General features: G+C 38.6%; 1 non-coding gene and 1 pseudogene across 1 annotated transcript; both read right to left on the minus strand.

Moving 5' to 3' along the window:
• Positions 1 to 1,868: 1,868 nt before the first annotated feature.
• LOC148548954 (small nucleolar RNA R71) lies at positions 1,869 to 1,976 on the minus strand. Its single transcript, XR_015898277.1, has one exon. It is a non-coding gene; the product is annotated as a small nucleolar RNA R71 (small nucleolar RNA).
• Positions 1,977 to 12,458: 10,482 nt separating this feature from the next.
• On the minus strand, positions 12,459 to 16,176 carry LOC148548955 (uncharacterized; annotated as a pseudogene).
• Between the last annotated feature and the right edge of the window lie 5,852 nt (positions 16,177 to 22,028).

A 22,028-nucleotide genomic window follows, 5' to 3' on the forward strand; every position in this document is an offset into this window, starting at 1 on the left:
CATATCATAAGTTTGGTGTCACTTGCATATGCATCTTGCATTTTTTCGAAAATATCATGCATTCATAGTGTTCTTCATGATCTTCAAGTTGTTCTTGGTAAGTCTTCTTGTTTGATCTTGATGATTTTTTGTTTTGTGTCTTTTCATGTTTATCATATGCATTCTTGAATTCTTAGTGCGTAAGCATTGAAGAATTCTAAGTTTGGTGTCTTGCATGTTTTCTTTGCATTAAAAGTTTTTCAAAATTGTGTTCTTGATGTTCATCATGATCTTCATAATGTTCTTGGTGTTCATCTTGACACTCATATCATTCATGCATGCATTCATTGTTTTGATCTAAAAATTTCATGCATTGCATCATTTTTCTTGTTTTTCCCTTGCATCAAAAAAAATTCAAAAATAAAAAAAATATCTCTCCCCTTTTTCTCTCATCAAATTCGAAAATTGAGTTGACTTTTTCAAAAATTTTTAAAAATCAAGTTGTTTCTCATGAGTCAAATCAAATTTTCAATTTGAAAATCTTATCTTTTTCAAATTTTTTTTCAAAAATCAAATCTTTTTCAAAATTATTAGTTATTTTAGAAAATTTCAAAAAAATATTTTTCAAAAATCTTTTTCTTATTTTTATACCAAATTTTCGAAAATAACATAATCAATTAATGTTTTGATTCAAAAATTTGAAGTTTGTTACTTGCTTGTTAAGAAAGATTCAAACTTTGAGTTCTAGAATCATATCTTGTGATTTCTTATGAATCAAGTCATTAATTGAGATTTTAAAAATCAAATCTTTTTCAAAAAACTAATTTCTATCATATCTTTTCAAAAATATCTTCTTATCTTATCTTTTTCAAAAATATCTTTTCTAACTTCCTAACTTCTTATCTTTTCAAAAATTGTTTCAACTAACTAACTAACTTTTTGTTTGTTTCTTAACTTTTTCAAAACTACCTAACTAACTCTCTCTCTCTCTCTAATTTTCGAAAATATCTCCCCTCTTTTTCAAAAATTTCTTTTTTATTAACTAATTATTTTTATTTTTAAATTTTAAAAATTTTTGCGAAAATATCTAACATTTTTCAAAAAACCATTTTTCAAAAATCACTAACTCTTTTTCAAAATAATTTTCGAAAATTATACCTCCCCCATCCTATTCTATTTATTCATTCATATCCTAACATCTCATCTCACATCTCTTCCATTCGTACAGTTGTGTTTCTTCCTTACATCACATTCTTTATCTCCCCCTCTTCTTCTACTCATACAGGGATCCCCTTACTGTGGTATAAAGGATCTCTATTATTATTATTATTTTTCTGTTCCTTCTTCTTTGTCATATGAGCAGGAGCAAGGACAAGAACATTCTTGTGGAAGCAGATCCAGAACCTGAAAGGACTCTGAAGAGAAAATTAAGAGAAGCTAAAATACAACAATCCAGAGATAACCTTTCAGAAATTTTCAAACAGGAAAAGGAGATGGCAGCCGAAAATAATAATAATGCAAGGAAGATGCTTGGTGACTTTACTGCACCTAATTCCAATTTACATGGAAGAAGCATCTCCATTCCTGCCATTGGAGCAAACAACTTTGAGCTGAAACCTCAATTAGTTTCTCTGATGCAGCAGAACTGCAAGTTTCATGGACTTCCATCTGAAGATCCTTTTCAGTTCTTAACTGAATTCTTGCAGATATGTGATACTGTTAAGACTAATGGAGTAGATCCTGAAGTCTACAGGCTCATGCTTTTCCCTTTTGCTATAAGAGATAGAGCTAGATTATGGTTGGATTCTCAACCTAAAGACAGCCTGAACTCTTGGGATAAGCTGGTCACGGCTTTCTTAGCCAAGTACTTTCCTCCTCAAAAGCTGAGCAAGCTTAGAGCTGATGTTCAAACCTTCAGACAGAAAGAAGGTGAATCTCTCTATGAAGCTTGGGAAAGATACAAACAGTTGACCAAAAAGTGTCCTTCTGACATGCTTTCAGAATGGACCATCCTGGATATATTCTATGATGGTTTATCTGAGCTATCAAAGATGTCACTGGACACTTCTGCAGGTGGATCCATTCACCTAAAGAAAACGCCTGCAGAAGCTCAAGAACTCATTGACATGGTTGCTAATAACCAGTTCATGTACACTTCTGAAAGGAATCCTGTGAGTAATGGGACGCCTATGAAGAAGGGAGTTCTTGAGGTTGATACTCTGAACGCCATATTGGCTCAGAATAAAATATTGACTCAGCAAGTCAATATGATTTCTCAGAGTCTGCATGGAATGCAAGCTGCATCCAACAGTACTCAAGAGGCATCTTCTGAAGAAGAAGCCTATGATCCTGAGAACCCTGCAATAGCAGAGGTGAACTACTTAGGTGAACCTTATGGAAACACCTATAACTCAACATGGAGAAATCATCCAAATTTCTCATGGAAGGATCAAAAGCCTCAACAAGGCTTTAATAATGGTGGAAGAAACAGGTTTAGCAATAGCAAACCTTTTCCATCATCAACTCAGCAACAGACAGAGAACTCTGAACAAAATGCTTCTAATTTAGCAAATCTAGTCTCTGATCTATCTAAGGCCACTGTAAGTTTCATGAATGAAACAAGGTCTTCCATTAGAAATCTAGAAGCACAAGTGAGCCAGCTGAGTAAAAGGATCACTGAAATCCCTCCTAGTACTCTCCCAAGCAATACAGAAGAGAATCCAAAAGGAGAGTGCAAGGCCATTGACATAAGCGCCATGGCCGAACCTATGAGGGGAGGAGATGACGTGAATCCCAAGGAGGAAGACCTCCTGGGACGTCCAGTGATCAATAAGGAGCTTCCCTCTGAGGAACCAAAGGACTCTGAAGCTCATCTAGAGACCATAGAGATTCCATTGAACCTCCTTATGCCCTTCATGAGCTCTGATGAGTATTCCTCTTCTGAAGAGAATGGGGATGTTACTGAAGAGCAAACTGCCAAGTTTCTTGGTGCAATCATGAAGCTGAATGCCAAATTATTTGGCATTGATGCTTGGGAAGTTGAACCTCCCTTGTTCATCAATGAACTAAGTGATCTGGATCAACTGACATTGCCTCAGAAGAGACAAGATCCTGGAAAGTTCATAATCCCTTGTACCATAGGCACCATGATCTTTAAGGCTCTGTGTGACCTTGGTTCAGGGATAAACCTCATGCCCCTCTCTGTAATAGAGAAACTGGGAATCTATGGGGTGCAAGCTGCTAAAATCTCACTGGAGATGGCAGACAGCTCAAGAAAACAGGCTTATGGACAAGTAGAAGATGTATTAGTAAAGGTTGAGGGCCTTTACATCCCTGCTGATTTCATAGTCCTGGATACTGGAAAGGAAGAGGATGAATCCATCATCCTAGGAAGACCTTTCCTGGCCATAGCAAGAGCTGTGATTGATGTTGACAGAGGTGAAATAGTCCTTCAATGGAATGAGAACTCCCTTGTATTCAAAACTTAAGGATCTCCCTCTGCAACTATGGAGAGGAAGCAGAAAAAGCTTCTCTCCAAGCAGAGTCAATCAGAGCCCCCACAGTCAAACTCTAAGTTTGGTGTTGGGAGGCCACAACCAAACTCTAAGTTTGGTGTTGAACTCCCATATCCAAACTCTAAGTTTGGTGTTGGAGAGTCTCAACAAAGCTCTGCACATCTGTGAGGCTCCATGAGAGCCCACTGTCAAGCTATTGACATTAAAGAAGCGCTTGTTGGGAGGCAACCCAATGTTTATCTAATTCTTATTTTTATTGTTTTTCATGTTTTCTTAGGTTCATGATCATGTGGAGTCACAAAATAAATATAAAAATTGAAAACGGAATCAAAAACAGCAGAAGAAAAATCACACCCTGGAGGAGCATCTGTCTGGCGTTCAAACGCCAGAACAGAGCATAGTTCTGGCGCTGAACGCCCAGAATGGGAGCATCCTGGCGCTGAACGCCCAGAACAAGCATGGTTCTGGCGTTCAACGCCAGAAATGGCAGCAAAGGGGCGTTGAACGCCCAAAATGGGCACCAACCTGGCGCTGAACGCCCAGAGTTGTGTGCAAGGGCATTTTACATGCCTAAATTGGTGCAGGGATGTAAATGCCTTGACACCTCAGGATCTGTGGACCCCACAAGATCATCTCAGGATCTGTGGACCCCATAGGATCCCCACCAACCTCATCATCTCTCTTTCCATTCATGATCATCCCTTTCTTTTTTTCCATTTACCACTCACATCCATACACCCACTACCTTCAAAAATTCAACATCTCTCTCCCACCCAATCCCACCCATATGGCCGAATACACACTCCCATCCATCTCCTCCATATCTTCTTCTTATTCTTCTATTCTTTCTTCTTTTGCTCGAGGGCGAGCAACATTCTAAGTTTGGTGTGGTAAAAGCATAGCCTTTTTGTTTTTTCCATAACCATTGATGGCACCTAAGGCCAGAGAAACCTCTAAAAAAAGGAAAGGGAAGACAAAAGCTTCCATCAAGGGTCTATAGCTCAGTGGTAGAACATTTGACTGCAAATCAAGAGATCCCTGAGATACCTCAGGGGATACATTTTCTTCCACACAATTATTGGAAGCAACTAAGGGTGGAACATCAAGAGCACTCCATCATCCTTCAGGAAATCAGAGAAGATCTAAAAGCAATGAAGGAGGAGCAGCAAAGACAAGGAAGAGACATAGAAGAGCTCAAGGACATCACTAAGGTGGATTCATTCCTTGTTCTTATTTCTTCTGTTTTTCGTTTTCTATGTTATGTGCTTATCTATGTTTGTGTCTTCATTACATGATCATTAGTAGTAATAACTATGTCTTAAAGCTATGAATGTCCTATGAATCCATCACCTCTCTTAAATGAAAAATGTTTTAATTCAAAAGAACAAGAAGTACATGAGTTTCGAATTTATCCTTGAACTTAGTTTAATTATATTGATGTGGTGACAATGCTTCTTATTTTTTTGAATGTATGCTTGAACAGTGCATATGTCTTTTAAAGTTGTTGTTTAAGAATGTTAAATATGTTGGCTCTTGAAAGAATGATGACTAGGAGACATGTTATTTGATAATCTGAAAAATCATAAAAATGATTCTTGAAGCAAGAAAAAGCAGCAAAGAACAAAGCTTGCAGAAAAAAAAAAGAAAAAAAAATAGGCGAAAAAAAATAAATAAATAAAATAAAATAGAAAGAAAAAGAAAAAGCAAGCAGAAAAAGCCAATAACCCTTAAAACCAAAAGGCAAGGGCAAATAAAAAGGATCCCAAGGCTTTGAGCATCAGTGGATAGGAGGGCCTAAAGGAATAAAATCCTGGTCTAAGCGGCTAAACCAAGCTGTCCCTAACCATGTGCTTGTGGCGTGTAGGTGTCAAGTGAAAACTTGAGACTGAGCGGTTAAAGTCAAGGTCCAAAGCAAAAGAAGAGTGTGCTTAAGAACCCTGGACACCTCTAATTGGGGACTTTAGCAAAGCTGAGTCACAATCTGAAAAGGTTCACCCAATTATGTGTCTGTGGCATTTATGTATCCGGTGGTAATACTGGAAAACAAAGTGCTTAGGGCCACGGCCAAGACTCATAAGGAAGCTGTGTTCAAGAATCATCATACTGAACTAGGAGAATCAATAACACTATCTGAACTCTGAGTTCCTATAGATGCCAATCATTCTGAACCTCAATGGATAAAGTGAGATGCCAAAACTATTTAAGAGGCAAAAAGCTATAAGTCCCGCTCATATGATTAAAGCTCTGTTTCATTGATAGTTTGGAATTTATAGTATATTCTCTTCTTTTTATCCTATTTGATTTTCAGTTGCTTGGGGACAAGCAACAATTTAGGTTTGGTGTTGTGATGAGCGGATAATTTATACGCTTTTTGGCATTGTTTTTAGTATGTTTTTAGTAGGATCTAGTTACTTTTAGGGATGTTTTCATTAGTTTTTATGATAAATTCACATTTCTGGACTTTACTATGAGTTTTTGTGTTTTTATGTGATTTCAGGTATTTTCTGGCTGAAATTGAGGGACTTGAGCAGAAATCAAATTCAGAGGTTGAAAAAGGACTGCTGATGCTGTTGGATTCTGACCTCCCTGCACTCAAAGTGAATTTTCTGGAGCTACAGAACTCGAAATGGCGCGCTTCCAATTGCGTTGGAAAGTAGACATCCAGGGCTTTCCAGCAATATATAATAGTCCATACTTTGGCCAAGAATTGATGACGTAAACTGGCGTTCAACGCCAGCCTTCTGCCCAAATCTGGCGTCCAGCGCCAGAAAAGGATCCAAAACCAGAGTTGAACGCCCAAACTGGTACAAAAACTGGCGTTCAACTCCACAATTGGCCTCTGCACGTGCTACACTTAAGCTCAGCCCAAACACACACCAAGTGGGCCCCGAAAGTGGATTTATACATCAAATACTTACTCATGTAAACCCTAGTAGCTAGTTTATTATAAATAGGACCTCTTACTATTGTATTAGGCATCTTTGAACGCATTGTTCTTAGACCATAGGGGCTGGCCACACGGCCATGCCTGGACCTTTCACTTATGTATTTTCATACGGTAGAGTTTCTACACTCCATAGATTAAGGTGTGGAGCTCTGCTGTTCCTCAAAGATTAATGCAAAGTACTACTGTTTTCTATTCAATTCTTCTTATTTCGCTTCTAAGATATCCATTCGCACCCAAGAACGTGATGAAGGTGATGATTATGTGTGACGCTCATCATCCTTCTCCCTTATGAACGCGTGCCTGACAAACACTTCCGTTCTACATGAATTAAGCTAGAATGAGTTTCTCTTAGATCTCCTAACCAGAATCTTCGTGGCGTAAGCTAGAATGATGGCGGCATTCAAGAGAATCCGGAAGGTCTAAACCTTGTCTGTGGTATTTCGAGTAGGATTCAATGATTGAATGACTGTGACGAGCTCCTAACTCGCGATTGCAGGGCGTTAGTGACAGACGCAAAAGGATAGTAAATCCTATTCCAGCATGATCGAGAACCGACAGATGAATAGCCGTGCCGTGACAGGGTGCGTGAGCATATTATTCACTGAGAGGATAAGATGAAGCCATTGGCAAGGGTGATGCCTCCAGACGATTAGCCGTGCCGTGACAGGGCATTGGATCATTTTCCCGTGAGATGACCGAAAGTAGTCGTTGACAGTGGTGATGTATCACATAAAGCCAGCCATGGAAAGGAGTAAGACTGATTGGATGAAGATAGCAGGAAAGCAGAGGTTCAGAGGAACGAAAAGCATCTCCATTCGCTTATCTGAAATTCCTACCAATGTTTACATAAGTATCTCTATCCCTATTTTATTATATAATATTCGAAAACACCATTATCACTTTATATCTGCCTGACTGAGATTTACAAGGTGACCATAGCTTGCTTCATACCAACAATCTCCGTGGGATTCGACCCTTACTCACGTAAGGTATTACTTGGACGACCCAGTGCACTTGCTGGTTAGTTGTATCGAAGTTGTGACAATTATGAATTAAGATCAGAGCACCAAGCTTTGGAGCCATTACCAGGATTTGTTCGAGCCTGGAGATCACAATTTCGTGCACCAGATTATCTAGAGTATTAGATAGATGTGTCAGTACAAACCTGGTATTAAATTTTGAAAAATATCACTTTATGGTTAAATAAGGGATTGTACTAGGACATGTTGTGTCTAACACTGGCATTTCTGTAGATCCAGTAAAGGTGAATGTTATTTCTAGTCTACCTTACCCCTCTTTTGTGAGGGAGGTCCGTTCTTTCCTTGGCCATGCAGGTTTTTATAGGAGGTTCATTAAGGACTTCAGTAAGGTAGCACTTCCCTTATCCAGGCTACTGCAGAAAGATATTGAGTTCGAGTTCAGTGAAAATTGCAAACAAGCGTTTGATAAGCTGAAAACCTCCCTGACTCAAGCTCCAATTGTGAGAGGACCAGACTGGAGCCAACCATTTGAAATAATGTGTGATGCTTCCAACCATGCCGTAGGAGCAGCACTGGCTCAGCGTGAAGGTAAGGATCCTTTTGTTATTGCTTACGCGTCTAAAACCTTAGATGCCGCTCAGTCGAATTACACTACTACTGAGAAAGAGCTTCTTGCTATTGTTTTCGCTCTGGATAAATTCTGAGCCTATTTACTTGGTACTAAAGTAGTAGTGTATTCAGACCACGCAGCTCTAAAGTATTTATTAGCTGAAAAGGAGTCCAAACCAAGGCTTATACGTTGGATACTGCTATTACAAGAATTTGATTTGGAAATTAAGGACAGGAGTGGTAACCAGAATTTAGTGGCAGAACACTTGAGTCGCCTTGAACATATTACAGATGACTCCACTCCTATAGCTGATAATTTCCCATTTGATAACCTGCAAGCAGTATCTGAGATAGTCCCTTGGTATGCACCTGTAGCTAATTATCTAGTCAGCCACACTTTTCCTCCGAACTTTTCTAAGCATCAAAGAGACAAGCTGAAAAGCGAGTCTAAATATTATATATGGGATGACCCATATTTATGGAGATGTGGCGCTGACCAGGTAATTAGACGGTGTGTGCCTCAATCAGAATTCCAGTCCATTTTAGAGGCCTGTCACTCATCTGAGAGTGGAGGACATTTTGGCCCTCAAAGAACTGCTAGAAAAATCTTAGACTGTGGATTCTGGTGGCCTACTCTTTTTAAGGACGCTGCTGAATTTTGTAGTTCTTGTTTTCCATGCCAGAAATTTGGTAATATATCCAGAAAGGATGAGATGCCTCAACAAATTATGCTTTTTTGTGAAATTTTTGATGTTTGGGGCATTGACTTAATGGATCCATTTCCAAATTCTAATGGTTATTTCTATATATTGTTAGCTGTGGATTACGTTTCCAAATGGATGGAAGCAATTCCTACCCGCAATGATGATGCTAACACTATTGTTTCCTTTGTGAGAAACCATATTATTCTTCGCTTTGGATCACCACGAGCAATCGTGAGCGATCAAGGCACCCATTTTTGTAACAGGAGACTAACAGGACTAATGAAGAAGTATGGGATAATTCATAAAGTTGCAACAGCCTACCATCCTCAGACTAATGGGCAAGCCGAGGTGTCAAATAGAAAGATAAAGTGTATCTTGCAGAAGATAGTCAAACCTCATAGAAGAGACTGGAGCACCAGGCTACAAGATGCACTCTGGGCATACAGAACAGCATACAAAACACCCATTGGGATGAGTCCTTTCCGCTTAGTTTATAGAAAAGCTTGTCATCTCCCTGTTGAAGTAGAGCACAAAGCCTTCTGGGCAGTAAAAGAATGCAACATGGGAATTGAAAAAGTCGGAGCTGAAAGGAAGTTGCAACTGCAGGAACTGGAGAGTCTTCGCCTAGAAGCTTATGCAACTCAAAACTATACAAGGAAAAGATGAAGGCTGTACATGATCAACACATCAAGAGGAAAGAGTTCCAACCTGGGGACTTAGTCCTCCTTTATAAATCTCGACTGAGGCTCATGCTAGGCAAGTTGAGATCAAGACGGGAAGGTCCATACAGAGTAGAGAAGGCCGAACCGTACGGAGTTTATCACCTAAGCCATCCTTCAAACTCTGAACTTATCAAAGTTAATGGACATCGTTTAAAGCTGTACCATGGCGAGAAGCTAAAGAAAAACAAGGAGCTTGAGATCTTCCTCTTGGAAGATCCCCACATAGCCGAAGACTGAGCTAGTGGAGCGTCCAACTTACGGACGTTAAAGCAAAGTGCTAGGTGGGAGACAACCCACCATGGTATGATCATTCTTTTCTTTATTTTTTAGTTTTCTTATTCAATAACTCTTCTCTTCATTAGTACATTTCGTGCATCTGCATTTTCATACTTTTATTTAAAAAAAAAATTCACGCAACGCGACTGCCTCATTGACGCGTCCGCGTCGCAGGTGTGAGAGAGAATAATAAATTGAACAGAGAGTCACGCGAGAGCGTGGCTGGAGGCGTAAAAAGGGTGCACGACCGAAAGTTGTGCGATAGTGGTGCTGGATTCGTGCTGAACGCATAATCCTTCCCACGCGGTCGCGTGACCCACGCGACCGTGTCATATCATTCTAAAGCCCACTCACGCGATCGCATGCCCCACGCGATCGCGTCACTTAAAATTTGGCACTAATATGATTTTGAACAGAGAGTTGTACGAGTGCGAGGCTACCCTCGCGCCATTAGCCTAAATGGGTCACGCGACCGCGTGACCGACGCGACCGCGTCATTCAGTTCAGCGCAAGTCGCGCGACCGCGTGTCCCACGCGACCGTGTCGCTTACGCCGCACAGCCCCCCTAATTTGTCAACTATCTTATCTTTTTCTCCCCAAATCCTATTTTCTCTTTTCCCTCCTTATTTCTTCTCCCCCCTTCCTCCCTTCTTCCTTCTTTCTCACTTTTTTCTCTCTCTCACCCCCATTAACAAGGTTTTTCTTTCTCCTTCCCTCCTTACTTTTCTATTATTCTTCTTATTTTTATATGCCATCTTCTTTTCTTTTCTTTTTACCTTCATTATTCATATTTTCTTTTTCTTCCTTTCTTTTTCCTTTTTACTTGGTGTTATAAATTTCTTTGAGTCATTGCTTTTCATTATATGCTTGTGGATTGTTGTAAATTTGTTTGACAATTATATATTACTTTTTAAAGGATTTCTTGAATGTTCAAATTCTTATTTTCAAGAGCTTCTTCTACATGCATGCTATGTGTTTGTGAAAAAGCCCATATGGCATTATGAACTTCTCTACATTTTTCTACTCTAATATTCAATGCTTGCTTTTCACAAATTCCCTTTACTATTTTATTCATTGAATTTAATTGTCAATAAAAACGTGATGGTTAGTTACGAGTGATAACATATTTAAATTGGACATTGAATGCTTCATCTATGCTACTCATGCCTTTGCCTGCATGCCAATAAACCTCTTGCATTTCATTGTCCTACATGCACTTGCTATATTTCCATTGATGAACTTTTCACATGTAATCCGGACCATGTGTTAATGTCATTCTTCTTTATTGTGCATTGATTATCACTTACATCACCCTCTTCCTTGCTTCACCCCTTTAAATTTAATTTACTTTCTCTTTCCTTTTTCAGGATGGCCACCAAGAAAGGAAAGGAGAAAGCTACCCCCAAACAACCAGCAAGAAGAGGTACAAAAAGAGCATTAGTGGCAGAACCCTCTTCAACTGCGGTAAAGCCCTCAACAAAGAAGATTAAGAGGATCATAAAGGTTGATGATAAAGAAAAAACCTTCCGAGCAAAGGACACTGCGCGATTCCCCAATCGCTACTGTGAGCAGATGTTCCTGATCCTGGCTGAAAGGAGTTACAACAACGAATACCTTCTTCTTCTCCCGCCCAATATTGCTACCTTTGTTGAGCCACAAATTGCCCGAAGACAATGGGGTTTCCTACAGAGACAGCCAAGGCAGGTCAATCTTTCTTGGGTAGTCGAGTTCTACTCCAACTTCCACCTGCCAACCCTGCAGTCTGTCTATGTCCGTCAGAAGCAAGTCCCCATTACTGAAGAAGCCATTCAAAAAGCTCTAGGTCTTCCCCCCTGTTCCAGAAGGACTGGACGCCTTTCAAGAAGCCGCACTCAAGCGCCAGATGTACCAATTTGACTGGGACGCCATTCTCAGAGTTATCACACTACCTGGCAGCAGATGGATCTATGGATACCATCATACCCGCCCTAAGGGAATTTCGGCTTCAGCACTTACCTTGGAGGCTCGCGTATGGGCACAAATCATGTCCCATTACGTCTTTTCGAGCACTCACGAGTCCTCCTTCACTGCGGACATGGCCGTTCTACTATGGTGCATCCTTACAGACCAACCTCTGAATCTACCAAGACATATCCGGAATGCCATGGGACACGTACAAATCGCTGGTAACTTACCTTTTTCAGCCCTGGTCTCGGATCTTGTCTCAGCAGCCGGAGTCTCCTACAGAGCTGGGGACACCAAAGCCATGCTTCCACGGGATGATCAGTATGTCCCCAACGGGGAGTACCTTAGACTTCCAGCAGCCACTATCAGCCAGCCTACTGAACCAGTTGAAGATATTCCTTCTTCAACACCACAAGCACCTACAACAGCCCAACTGCTCCATCAGATACTTGAAAAGTTGGATCGGCATGAATAGAAAGCTAAGATGAGAAAGCGCCGTAACAAGCGTCGATTCACATACCTCAAGGCATAGTTATCAAAACCAAACCGGTAATCAACCCGGTCACGGGTTACTGGTTCAACCGGTGGGTCACTAATTCACCCGATTAACCTGGTCATAATTAAAAAAATATAAAATTATATTAATAAAATTGAAATAATGTCTTAAAACTTAAAATGCGAGTCTTACAAACATTAATAATCAAATATCAAGTCTTAAACATAACTAATAATCTAAAGGAAGAGTTAATAAACTAGTTTTTAGTACAAAATATGTTCTCAATTTAAATCAACTAGAGCAAGTTAAAGATAACACAATCATTAAATCAAGTCCAAGGGGTGAGCTCAAAGTCGGCATCAACATCTTCATAGGGCAAATTAGGAGCTTGATCAACATTTCCCTCATTTTGATTTGTATCCATATCTTCCATAGCATTGTTACTTGGTCCATCATTATCTTGGTCATCTTCCAAATTTAATTGATCTACATTTGTGTATTTTTGACAAATCAATATCAAGAATAATTCATAATAGCAACTGACGATTAAAATATTCAAACAATTGAAGAATTTACCTAGATCATCCAAAGTTGGTTGAATGGACATATTTGCCAAATCATTTCGTAGAGCATCAACCTCTTCAGGAGTTAAAAACGGCGGTGAATCTTCCAATATCCAATCCGAATGCTCATCAAATGTATCAAGACAAATTGGATCATAGTTTTACTTTCTCATTAGATTCCTATGTTATCAAGTTATGTAATTACTAAACTAAAGATTAAATTTTAATGAACAATACTTTTTAAAATTAGATAAATAATTATAGAAGATACCTTTGTTGTAGCCTCAAGTTATAATGAACGAAAACAAGATCATTAAGCTTTTGGTGTTCTAACCGATTCCTCTTCTTTGTGTGGATGTGTTCAAAAATACTCCAATTTCGCTCACAACCAGAAGAACTACAAATTTGACTTAAAACACGAATGGCTAACTTTTGTAAATTTGGTGCTCCAGTTCCATAAGATTCCCACCATTGGTCTTAAAATCAAAAGAGGCAATGCATTACAAATAGCTTTTCTAAATAAATTAACGAATAAAGAAAGATAAAACCAAATAAAATATTTACCTGGCATCACTGTGCTTCGTTCACGCAGTGCAGATTGTCTTCCAAAATCATCTTCAGCATTAGAATATATTCTCTTCTCACTTGTCAACTTAGTATTCAATTCTGGATCATCATATGAATATTTCTCAATTACATCTAGTAGGCCAGAAGTGGTTTGCTTATGTTTTTCAAATTCAGCAGCATTGAATCAAAAAGCAGGGTTTAACCAATAGCCAGCAGCATGAAGATTTCTTTTAAGTTGTGAATCCCAACGAGTATCCAAAATCTTCAAGTAAGGCTCCACAATCTTCTTTCTTCGTCGAAACCTCTTCACCATCTCTTCTCTAGCCATATTAAAAGCTTGATAAAGAAAACCCATTGCAGCTTTATCTTCACTATCCACAATACGAAGCACACGAACAAGTGGCTCAGTAAGCTTGACAACATCTGTACATTGATTCCAAAACTTAGAGTCTAAAACTTGATCCACAAATGTTTTAGCTTTAGCTTCTTTGGAGTAGGCTGAGATTGTCCATTCTTTAGAAGTTACCATAGCTCTTAATGCATCTTTTTGAGCCAGAATACTCTGCAAAGCTATGAAATTGGTAGCAAAGCAAGTTGGAGCTGGACGAAGTATTTCTCGTCCACCGGTAAACTTCCTCATAAGATACAGTGGATGACAATGATTATATATGTATTTAGTAATCTTTGAAGTATGTGAAACTGTCTCACTAACTTCATTCAACTTTTCAATATCTTGCAACATCAAATTAATACAATGCGCAGCACAAGGAGACCAATACAACTTAGGGAATTCAGCTTCCAACAACCTTCCAGCAACAACATAATTTGCAACATTATCCGTCACTATATGAACAACATTTTCAGGACCGACAAAGTTGACAACATCCTTAAAAAGCTTAAACAATAATTCAGCAGTCTTGGAGGCATGAGAAGCATCAACAGACTTTAGGAAGATAGTTCCTTTAGGACAATAAACCAAGAAGTTAATTAAAGTGCGCCTACAACGATCAGTCCATCCATCAGCCATGATAGTACATCCAGTTCGCTTCCAAATTTCACGATACTGTTCAATCATCTTTTTCACATCCTCCACCAACTTACTCAACAAATACCCACGAACTCTACCAAAGTTTGGACCTTTATATCCTGCACCCATGTTTGCAATAGCATCAATCATTGGTTGGTAATATGCTTAATTAACTGCATTAAATGGCACAGAAGCATCAACCATCCACTTTGCAATGGCAATGTCACATTTTTCCACAATTTCTTTACTTTGCAATACACTTTTTATCGTTTGTTGGGCTCCAGGTGTTGTCGAAGATGGGAAAAAAGTCTCTATTCCAGTAGTCTTTTTCCCTTTCCTAGCTGCAGGTGGTGGCAACCTTGTCCTTGAATGTTGGAGTTGTTGCTGTCGTGCTTCAACCTCTTCCATTCTATCAAATTCTCTTTCAACATCATCACATGCTCCATAACTTTCTGCATAATTTTCTTGAGTTTTCCTTTTCTTATTCATAAATTCTTCAATACTTTGCCCAAATTGATGAGCAACAGCAGGTGGAACCTTTTTGCACTTCTCAACATCTCCTCCTTTTCCAGCCAAGTGATACTTAAATCGATTAATCCCACCTCCCCTAACAGGTTTGTCACAATATATGCACATCATAGTAATTTTCCCTATTTTTTCCACAATTTGTTTACAATGACCCCAAGCTGGATCAGTCTTTCCTCTATTGTTATAAACTCTTTTAGTGGTAAGATCAGGGGTAGGAGTTGCTGATGATGCTTGTTCTTGAGATGGTGGCGTTTCTGATGGTGTTTGAGATGAAGCCATTTTTAAAATTCTAGCAAAAAAACCAAAAATATTTTCAACAACAGGATTTGCTTAAATCAGTTTTTAAGCAACACAACAACCACCACCATTTCACCAAAGTTTCCTGATTCAACTAACAGCAACTCCAAAGTCTAAAGTCTAAACAAACCAGCAGTAAACAACAACACCAAAGTTTTCTAATTCAACTAACAGTAACTCTAAACAACCAGCAACTAAAAAACTATATACCAAATTACCAACACAGCAACTAGCAATAGCAGCAACCAGCAACAAACAGGGAAAATACAATTCAAGAACAATGCAACAGAATTGAAGTGCCTCTCAACTGAGAAAGATCGGAAAGGCAGATTCAAGACAAGAATCAAAGGACTAGAGAGCAAAATGAAGAAATTTTTGACAAATGACAAGGATCCGAAGCAGAGACCAAATTACCAACCAGCAACAATATAATTCAATTCAACAGAGACCAAATTACCCACCAGAATCCAGCAACAATACAATTCAAAAACTACTCTAAAAAATCAAATTTATCAACAGATTCCATAACAATAGGTCAATAGCAGAGGCACTGACCTGAGGGAGCAGAGGAACTGAGGCCAGAGACTGTGAGTGACGGAGAGGTGAGGCCGCAAAAGCGTTCTGAGCTTTCTGAGCTAGTTGATGAACAACACTGATGAGGACCACCCGAGACTGAGAGTGACGACGAGAGGTGAGGCCGCGACTTGATGAACAGCGCCGATGAGAGGTGAGGCCGTGACTTGATGAACAGCGCCGACGAGAGGTGAGGCCGCGACTTGATGAACAGAGCCGACGAGGACCACGCGAGACTGAGCGTGACGACGACGAGGTTGGCAGGGGGGGTGACGACGAGGACGACGCGAGACTGAGAGTGACGACGAGGTTGATGAACTTAGACTCTCAAAGTCTCAGAGAGTCTGAGAAGTGAGAAGTGAGAACTCTTCTCAGACGCCATTAGGGAGATCAGGAGATGTGAGGTGAGGGCGTGAGGGCGAGGCAATGGGGGAAGGGGGGATAGCCATTAGGGTTTCATTTCAGTTTGGGGAGGGGGGAATTATTCATTAGAACGATTGTAATTGGGTTTATTGTTGGATTTCTCTCTAGTCACTAACACCAATCCTCCCAAAAGCGGATTGGAACTTGTGGATAGAACCAGCATTCCAACTTGTTTAACTTTTCCTTACTTAGTAAGGGGCAACTAAACATAATAACCCTCAATTGTCAATTAATCTTGAGAGTACTCCAACAAGAATAGGGCTTCCAGCTAATCAACTCCCAGTCAAGGCTTTTATTTAAATTTATATAAATTCTCTAATTTAATTTTCTGCCATTCAACTCAAACCTTTTTGAAAATATCTGATTAATAAAATAGCACACTTTTCTGCAACTCATTGGGAGACGACCTGAGATTCATACTCCCAGTATTTTAATTTTAATTTCTGTGACACCCTTCTAAATTGATAAGCGGATTTCTGGATGGTTGAGAACTATACTTGCAACCATATTTTATAATCATTCTTAACTCGCCAATTTCTGCCAACATCAAACGTAATCGCCGGATTGGTGGTTACCTCCACATAGTCGGGAGGGAGAGATTTGTTGGGTTTTGGGCTCCAATTTTATGTGGAAAAATACCCAAATGTTAGTATCCAAGCCCATGGTTGCTCTTTTCTGAGAGTGAAGTGGCTTAGGTGAGTTAGAGCTAGAAAAGAAAGGTATCATTTTTGAGAAAAAACACTAAACACTAGAAAGAAGAGAAGAGAAAAAGTATTTTCGCACACACATAAAACGATCTCTGTAAATTGGTTACTGCAGATTCGTTAACCATTGGACCGAGCTCCAATTTAGACAGTGTGTTCTAGACATCTGGTTCTTCATTTCCACCGTTCAGATTTTTAATTCAAAGTCTGTAGTTTGAGATATTGGCCACAAAGCAACAGCTCTGTTTTTAGGGTATTTTCATCTTCTTGTTCTTGTTTTGTAGGTTTTGATTCTTGGGTTGTTTGGCTTGTTATAAACATGTTTTGTACATTGAATTGTGACTCCCTTGTACTCTATTTTGATCATAGTGAAGCTATTTCCTTGATCTTGGTGACTCGTGGTTTTTATTTCTCACACTGAGGAGGTTTTTCACGTTGAAAATCTTAGTGTGTTCTTGTCTCTATTATTAATTTTTCTGCGATTTTTCTACTGCTATTGGTATGTTATTGCTGCTGCCATTTATTTGTGAGTCGGTTTTGTTTCTCTTCTAATTCTTGCATGTAGAAAATTGTGTGTTTTTATTCCTAACAAGTTTAGGGCATGAAACAATGATGCATGAGCATCATTTGATAGTTTCCTTGGTTAATTATGTCAATAATGATTATGATTCTTCACTATTTTTCTCATATTTTCATCAAGATACTTTGAGTACTTTGTTTTATATATTTTGTATGATCTTTTCATAGGAAAACACCTGAAGAAGCTTTGGAGTTGATAGAAATAGTGGCTAATAACCACTGTATGTATGCCAATGAGAGAACAGTAAAGAAAGGAGTCATAGAGCTAGACACATTAGATGTTCTGTTAGCATAAAACAAAGCCATGTCTCAACAAATTAACTCATTCACTAAACAAGTAGGGCATGTGCAAGTATCAGCCGTGAGAGCACAAGCCACAACATGCAATGTGTGTGGAGGAACTCATACAGATGAAGAATGCGAGCTATTCAAGGATGACCAACACCCCACTAAACAAGTAAATTATATTGGTAACTTTTTAAGAAATACACAAAATGACCCATTCTCAAAGACATATGACCCAAGTTAGAGGAACCATCCAAACTTTGGATGGAAAAATGATGCATGAGTATCATTTGATAGTTTTCTAGTGAATTATGTTACTAAAGATGGTGATTTCTCATTAATTCTCTTATATTTTTATCAAGATACTTTGAGTACTTTGTTTATATGTTTTGTAAAAGATTAGTGAAGATTTGCCTAATAAACAAAGAAAAGCTTAAATCACAAGCTAAAGTCAAGTGAGAAAGCAAATAGAGGAAATAGAGAACTAGAAAAGGAAAAACAGAGGAGGAAGATACAAACAGGCAAGTTAAACGTGGAAAAAACATGTTACACATTGGGTCTAACTCCAGGAACAACTTCAAGTTACTTTTCTTCAAGAACGTGTAACGTGGAGAAGCCATGTTACACGTTAGGCCTAACTCTAGGAACTTCCCAGCACTTAGCCATCGCACACGTTTAACTTGCATCAGCCAAGTTAAACGTTGGGTCAAAGGCCAGTGGCTTCCCCTTCATCAAGATCACACAAGTTAAACATGGGAGGTCCAAGTTAAACGTTGGGCTAAAAGCCAGCAAGTTCCTCTTTTCTATGTATCGCACACATTTAACTTGGGAGGTCTAAGTTAAACATTGGGCTTGTGCCCAGTGGCTCCCCCTTTTCAATATGTCGCATACGTTAAACATGGGGAGACCATGTTAAACATTGGCTTCCTTCCCTCCTCCTTGTGTCGCACACGTTTAACATGGATAGTTCATGTTAAAGGTTCCTTCATGCAATGTTAAACGTCCAAGCAAGCTTCTCCCACGTCCAAGCCTGTTCTTCAGCCAAGTTAAACATGGGCTTCCTCAACATCCCCTGGGAGTGCAAAATCATGAATAAATGAAGATTTGCTAAAGTGGGCCTCAATTGGGAAATCTTTGCTTTATGGAAGTTAATTAAGAAAAAGATATTAGTTGATTTGATTTTAATTAAGTTTGAATTAGGTTTTGATTAATTAGTTTTTAAAGGTATTTAAGGGATTTTCTAGAAATCCTAAGGAGGACCAAGTTATTCCGGCACACTTTTGAAACCCTAATTTTGTTTTTCAGCAACATAAGTCACTAGTCTCCTTAGATAAGGTTAGGAGCTCTGTTGATTCTTATGGACTGATGTTATTTCTTTTCTATTCTTGATTTAGCTATTGATGTTTCTTAAGAATTAAGTTTTGTTCTTCATCACAAAGATTTGAATATATTGAAAAATAGTTTGGATCTAAATTGAACTCTAAAATCATCCTGGGAAGATTGTGTGTAACACCCTCACTATCAGAATGTCACGCTTCCAACTGCGCCACTCTGATAGCGAGAATATTACGACGACTCCCGTATATTTAATAATAAGATATGAGCCTTTAACTCGAAACTATATCGTTGTTTCCTTTAAAAATCGAAAATACTTTTTCTTAAAAAAAAGCAGGCATGCATATATAACCAAAATCTTTCACAATCCTCATATATATAATACTTATACATACAAAACTTCTTATACAAGCAACTTACACATATACATACATACATATCATTACAACTCTTATCCCTCTTACAAATAGAATAATAAAGGCGAAGAAAAACTATAACTGTAGATACAATAATATAGAATACAATCAGATGCTCGAAAGAAACTCTTTAAACTCTTCGTCCGAACCAACAGTTACAATCACAAGTAATGCAATTCAAACACAATCAAGAGCAATTACATCAAGTATAGCAATTATCAATTAAAAAGAATTATTCACATAGGCAAATCAAGTACAATTTGCACACCTAAATAGTGTCACATAGATGTATATGATGCATGGCTGTCTTACTGGCCAATGAGCTCATCTGTCGGTTATATAGCCAAACCCGACACATCCGATAGCTAACCCAAACATGGTCTCTCAGCACGAAGGGAATCCTCAAACTTTCAGGAGGGAATCCTCAACCTCCCATTCAGAGAGAGACTATGATGTAACGATAGGGAATCCTCAACCTAACTCGTTCATACCACAGCCAGAAATTGAATCGAAGGGAATCCTCAACCTTCTCCATTCAATTCCCCAATGTAACAAGAGAGAAAATCCTCAATCCCGCTTGCCCACCGCAATAAGAGAGGAAATCCTCAACCTCAACTTGTCTATCACAGCAAGAGAGAGAATCCTCAATCTTAGGTTGCCCATATGTGAGCAGGACAAAATCATCATCGTCACCATATCAATCCAAAACTCATATCAATCCAATATAGTCAAAGATAACCAAAATTAGAATTTAATAATATAGAATTGAACTGAAGGGAATTCACGACCTTCTATCTAACTTTCCGGTGTGATAAGCGAGGGAATCCTCAACCTTAAGCTTTTTCACTACAACAAGGAAGAGAATCCTCAATCTCAACTTGTCTATCGCAGCAAGAGAGAGAATCCTCAATCGCAACTTCACAGTTACTTCAATAGCAATTTACACTCAATCCACAACACGCCAAGAATCACTTTTCCTCAAATCATTCTCCTTTAAGACCAAAACCTCGTTTTATAACGTTTTCTGAAACCTTCAAAACAACGTCACTCTAAACCCGTTCTCTTTCATAAAACTCATATTACTCAATCAAAATCCGTCAAACTAACTTCAAAACCATTTCCAGTTTCAATCCCTTTTGAAAGACTTAAAATCATCTCTCTTTGTCAATCAAACTCAAATAATGTAAATTTGCTAAAACTCCTCAAAATATGATTATTTAATCAAATTCAAAACATAATCCATTTTCATATTAGATCAAACTCAAAACGTAATTCCTTTCTTAATAAATCAAACTCAAAACATAATACTTTTCTTAATGAATAAACTCAAAACATACTTCATTTATTTCCTTAATAAATCAAAATCGAATAATATAATCCTTGAATACAAACTTTTTTAAATAACTCTTCAAACCAAATCTCCAACTTTTTTTTTTAATTTTAGCAGCATCTCCTCTAAAATTCAGGTTTTGCAACCCTTCAAGGGTCCCAACAAAACCAAATCAAACATCAATCAATAATTCAAAATTCTCAGTCTTTTCAAACAGTTTCAAACTAAACCATTCTCAAATATCAAATTATTTCCAATATTAAATATTTTCCAGTAAATCAAGAGAAACCCAATTCAACAACATCAGTCAACTAATCAGAATATTCAGCTTTCTCAATCGATCAATAAATCAATCAAAAAATATTTTTATTCATCTAAAATAACTCAGTTCAATCCATAAGACTCACATAATTACAAAAAATATAATTTTGCATCAATATCGATTTATAACAATTCTTGAAAATAAAATGAGTTTAAGGAAAGCGCCTTTACCTCGGTTAACTGAAATTTGCATAATTAAACGCATTAAATTCCTTTTACCCTCGGCCCGTAATGCGGCAGTCACAACCACAGCTCCAAACCCCTTTCGCAGCAACAACAACAACTCTTCCTCGTGTAATGCAGCGCCGATGGAGGATGCTACAGCGGTGATGACGACACACAAACAGCGGCAACACTCCTCCAGCTCGTGCTCCTTCCTTCCTCGGCGACGCTCGACAACAACGGCGGCTCCCCTTCTCCTCCCTCACGCGCGACACGATGATGCTCTCTCTCTCTCTCTCTCTCTCTCCCTCTCTCTCTCTCTCTCTCTCCTTTGACGTACGATGACGGTGGCAGCAACAGGATGCGACGGCGGCAAGCTGGGCGCGACGAGGCGACGTATAAACTCCGTAAAATTAGCGAATAATTAATCAATAAATTAATTTTTAATAAAAAAATTAAAAATATGAATTTTATAGTTTAATGAACCGGGTCGTTACATATCTCACTATTCCTTGTCTTCTTAGGGATCTCATTGAACTTGAATTGGATCCTTTGAGATGCACCGTTGGGATCGCTAGAAAAACTATATATCTCCCTCCTCCTTATTTCTTTCCTTCTATTTTGAAGAGTTGAAATTAGAAGAGCTCCTTCTCATGGTACTTTTTTTTTTTAATTGTTAATGCGCTTTAGTGGTTTTGTGTACCAAATCTTCCAACTCCATATAATTTTGTAACCGAACCACATCT

This window comes from Arachis ipaensis, chromosome B8 (assembly GCF_059453495.1).
Source record: "Arachis ipaensis isolate K30076 ecotype BB chromosome B8, ASM5945349v1, whole genome shotgun sequence".
NCBI lineage: Eukaryota > Viridiplantae > Streptophyta > Magnoliopsida > Fabales > Fabaceae > Arachis > Arachis ipaensis.